Raw genomic sequence first — 5040 nt, 5'->3', positions numbered from 1 at the left:
CATCAAAAATTTTGCTGCCATCCACGGCAGTTAAAGAAATGGACGAAGGAAGTCTCTCGGTGGGTAGGGACCACCGTTTAACATAGGCTTCGGTAATAAAGTTCCCAGCTGCTCCGGAATCAAGGAGGGCAATGACGTTCCGATATCGTTGAGCAACTTGAAGCGAGACTGGGAGATTACCATCTTGAGGAGATGGAGAGGAGATCATTACTCCTAGCCGGCCCTCTCCTTGGCGAGCTAGGATTTGGAGTTTCCCGGACGTTTGGGACAGGCATTAATGGTGTGAGACGGAGCTGCACAATAAAGACAGAGAGACTCGGAGAGACGTCTACGGCGCTCAGCAGGAGTTAAACGGGAACGGCCAATTTGCATGGGCTCATCTTTAGTTGGTGACAGTTGGCGAGGAGGAGGAGCAGAAGATTTTGGAGCAGATGATCTTCCACGCTCAGTTGCTCTCTCTCTGAAACGTAAATCAACTTTCGTGCAGAGTGAGATTAGCTCATCTAACTTAGAGGGTAAGTCTCTGGTAGCTAACTCATCTTTAATACGCTCAGATAAGCCATGCCAGAATGCAGCATACAGGGCCTCGTCGTTCCATGCCAGTTCGGATGCCAGGATCTGGAACTGTATCAGATATTGTCCTACAGTACGTGACCCCTGGCGTAAATGGAGAATCTCGGATGAAGCTGAGGTTACCCGGCCTGGCTCGTCGAAGATGCGCCTGAATGTTGACACGAATGCAGTGTAAGAAGATAGCAGGGTGTCGGACCTCTCCCATAACGGTGATGCCCAATCAAGGGCTGAGCCACTGAGAAGAGAAATAATGTAGGCAATTTTTGTACGGTCACTGGGAAAATTGCCAGGTTGTAGCTCAAACTGAATCTCACACTGGTTGAGAAATCCCCTGCAGAATCTTGGAGATCCGTCAAATTTTGCTGGCGTTGGAAGATGAAGACGTGGAGCAGAAATGGGTAAGGTGGGTGGGGTTATAGCTGGAGTCACTGTGGTTGACGCACCAGACGCGCCTGATCCACGGAGAGTTGTCTGAATCCCATCCAGCCGAGTAGAGAGATCCTGGAGACAGCGGATGATGTGGCCCTGTGCAGCCTCCTGATGTTCTAGTCGGGCTGCCAGTTCTTGCATCGGCCTGGCCGCTTGATCCTGGTCTCCGGCTGGATTCATTAGGTCAGTGCTTACTGTCACAACTGAGGGCCTGAGCTGACGGGAGGCAGCCTCAGTTGTAGGGGCTGAGATGTACCGGAACCCCTGGACATGTAAGTAACATGAAGAAGAACCGCCCGAAGGCGTGACCACGACAACTTGGATAAAAGTCAATGATGTTTATTTATGACAAACTCCATGCATCACAGTAGCAGTAAAAGAAACATAAAATCAGCAGAGAAATAATACAGTTCCTGGGTACTACAGGGTGGCAGGGGCCACAGAGCTCTGGTAGTATGAGACAGTTCTTATTATCTGCGAGTTGGAAAGTCCTTACCAGGCCTGACTGTAGTAATGAAGAAAGACCAGGATCGTACCAGCTGGTGTTCCAGGGAAAGCTGGACTGCTGTAAATAAAATAGCTGCTGTGGGTTCTGGTTGGAACCAGACAGATGTTGGCACGGAGTGGATACTGGCTGGAACCAGTTAAATAATAAATGAAGCTTGAGAGCGATGCAATATGAATGAAATGTAGAACTTGAGAGCGGAGAAATACTAATACCGGTGGAGAGTGGTAAACTGTAGAAAGGACACCGGCCCTTTAAGAGAAGCTGTACTCTGCTGGAAGCTGGGCTGGAAGCAGGTAATGTTGTAGCTGGAAACAGATGAATCCACAATGGATCGGAGAGTCAGGCTACACCGCAGGTGGAATGCTGGTGCGGGTCTCTATGGTGAAAGTCTTGAGACAGGAGCTGGAACCTGGAAGACAATCACAGGAGAGAGACAAACAGGAACTAGGTTTGACAACCAAAGCACTGACGCCTTCCTTGCTCAGGCACAGTGTATTTATACCTGCAGCAAGGAAGGGATTGGCTAGGCAATTATGCAGATTAACAATACTGACAACAGATTGGAGGAAATGATCAGCTGACAGAATCCAAGATGGCTGCGCCCATGCAGACACTTGGAGGGAAGTTTGGTTTGTAATCCATGTGGTAATGAAAACAGTAATGGCGGCGCCGGCCACTGGAGACAGGAGATGCCAGGCTGACAAGTGCACATCCAACCACGCGGACACAGCGGAGGCCGCGGCTGACGTAATCGCCACTCTGACACTCTGCATGCAGAAGCTCGGGGACGGCGGCGGAGGCCGCGGGAGACGCCATGCCAGATGTAATAAGGCGTTACTGTGACAGCGTCTCAGAGAGACAGGAGAGGATACAGGAATGTAAACATCAGGATAACAGATGGGATCCGGTCCTGGAGCGCTGAGCCAGCCTTAGGAGGCATCTGATGGGTAAGAAATGGCGTCCAGATACCCGGATCGTGACAGTTACACAATTACATTAAAAACCATAAAACAGTTTTTATATAAAAGAACATAGTATGTACCAAAAAGAATTAAAAAAGGATAGGAGATCAAACTTAGCTTCAAATCAGGAGGGGGTTAGTGCAGGAAATCCAACACGTTTCGTCTCATCAGACTTCTTCAAGGGGTAGGGACAGAGTGGACCTGCATGTCTATTTATACCCATATTACTTAGTAGGAGGGTTGTGACATCATAGGTGATCATGTGATTCAATTATGTAGTAAACACTTCAGAACTGCTTTGCAGTGCAGCATGAATGGAGACAGGTTGGTGTGGGCTAGTTAGTAATGCAGAACGAATTGATTATAGAGTCTAAAATGAGTCTAAAAAGACTTAGAACAGTCAGAAGAGATGTATTAGCGGCATTTCCGCCACACTTCCGGTGATGGATGCCGCTGCTCATAAACATTAGTCATTTCTGCCCCACTTCTGATCGCGTCTGCGCACTCACCCGCGGCGGCTCCCGGCTTCAAAGCATCCTCTGCGCATGTGTCCGAGGCTGCTCCTGGTGGCTGTAGTTCATATGGGAGAGTTCTGTCTCTGTTAGTGTCTATGTAGCAGCGGCCATATTAGGTGGGACTTGGTCCATATATTCCCATGCTGCGGCGGCCATCTTTTAGTGGTTCGTCAGACACATGTTTATTCCAGGTGCATCTGTGTCCATGGCAACGGTTCCATAAATAAAAAGAAACAAGTGGTAATATCAGAGTATAATGTTGTTTGCAAGCATTTAGAACAGTTTCCATAGTAACAGCTCACAATAAAATGAGGGAAAGATAGAAAGGAAACATAATAAAATATATATAAACATTAGCATTTGTATTTATATGGTAATATTGTAGTGAAAATTAATATGATATAGATTATAAGGTGCTAGTGCAATAATTGGTGACACGAGGTTACGATTAGAGAGGTGCAAAAAAATTATTTGTAAAAAAATATATATATAAACATATAAAGTGCAGAGCTTATCTTACACATGTGGAGGTCCGTGATTAAGTTATGCATGGGTCAAAATATATGGAGTGAGTGCAGGGCTTGTCTTACATATATATTAATTTGTAGATAATTTGATGTGTTTGAACTATATAGTGCTAATAATTGGCTGCATTAATGCTGCTAGATTGGTCAGTAGTTAGTTGACGTCATTTGTCAATCATTACAGTACCCGATCTTCCCAGGTAGTCTCCCTCCCTGGTACTGGTCAGGCCCAAACACTGCTTAGCTTCCAAGATCAGACGAGATTGGGCGTACCAGTGTGGTTTGACTGTACGCGAAGTAGTTAGTAGTGATGAGCGGGTTCGGTTCCTCGGAATCCGAACCCGCCCGAACTTCACCTTTTTTTTACACGGGTCCGAGCGACTCGGATCCTCCCGCCTTGCTCGGTTAACCCGAGCGCGCCCGAACGTCATCATCCCGCTGTCGGATTCTCGCGAGACTCGGATTCTATATAAGGAGCCGCGCGTCGCCGCCATTTTTCACACGTGCATTGAGATTGATAGGGAGAGGACGTGGCTGGCGTCCTCTCCGTTGTATTAGAAAAAAAAAAAACCTGAGTGACTTAGTTTTAATTGTGGGGAGGATTGGGGACGGGGAGCAGCTGTTAGGGAGTACAGTGCAGGGTTTTGAGTTTAATCCGTTGTTTCTCTGCCTGAAAAAAAATGCTCCACCATATCTGTGCTCACTCAGTGTGCTGCACTGCTGCATGATATATCTGTGCTGAGTGCATTGCTCACACTGCCTAATTGTGGGGACTGGGGAGCAGTTATAGCAGGAGTACAGTGCACAGTTTTGCTGACAGTGACCACTGTGGTGTTTTTTTTTTCTTTCTTCATGCTAGTTTGTTAATAGCAGTCTGCTGACAGTGTCCACCAGGTCCGACCGTTATACAGTATATTATATATATAATTAAGCACTAAGCAGCAGTACGGTAGGCCACGGCTGTACCTACCTCTGTGTCGTCAGTGCACTCGTCGTCCATAAGTATAAGTAATACTATACTATCCATCCATCTACATTGTATACCTGTGGTGTTTTTTTTTTCTTTCTTCATACTAGTTCAGCAGTCTGCTGACACTGTCCACCAGGTCCGTTATACAGTATATTATATTTATATATAAGCACTATGCAGCAGTACGGTAGGCCACGGCTGTACCTACCTCTGTGTCGTCAGTGCACTCGTCGTCCATAAGTATAAGTAATACTATACTATCCATCCATCTACATTGTATACCTGTGGTGTTTTTTTTTTTCTTTCTTCATACTAGTTTGTTTAGCAGTCTGCTGACACTGTCCACCAGGTCCGTTATACACAGAGGCGGAACTACTGGCAGTGCAAGCAGTGCGTTGCACTGGGGCCCGCCTCTGTTCAGGGGCCCAAGCATGTAATGAGTCAAACTGACTCATTACATGCCGCTGTGCGCTGCGGGCAACGCTGCCCGCAGCGCACAGCCGCCCGGAGAGAGAGGAGAGGAGCGGCGCGCACTGCAGCGGTACGGGGTAAGGTGGAG

General features: G+C 47.3%; 1 pseudogene; it reads right to left on the bottom strand.

Annotated features, from left to right (window-relative positions):
• Positions 1-3686: 3686 nt before the first annotated feature.
• LOC134964773 (5S ribosomal RNA) lies at positions 3687-3805 on the bottom strand (annotated as a pseudogene).
• Between the last annotated feature and the right edge of the window lie 1235 nt (positions 3806-5040).

The sequence above is a fragment of the Pseudophryne corroboree genome, chromosome 9, assembly GCF_028390025.1.
Source record: "Pseudophryne corroboree isolate aPseCor3 chromosome 9, aPseCor3.hap2, whole genome shotgun sequence".
NCBI lineage: Eukaryota > Metazoa > Chordata > Amphibia > Anura > Myobatrachidae > Pseudophryne > Pseudophryne corroboree.
The sequence above is the reverse complement of the archived record's forward strand: the minus strand, read 5'-3'. Positions and strand labels throughout refer to the sequence as shown.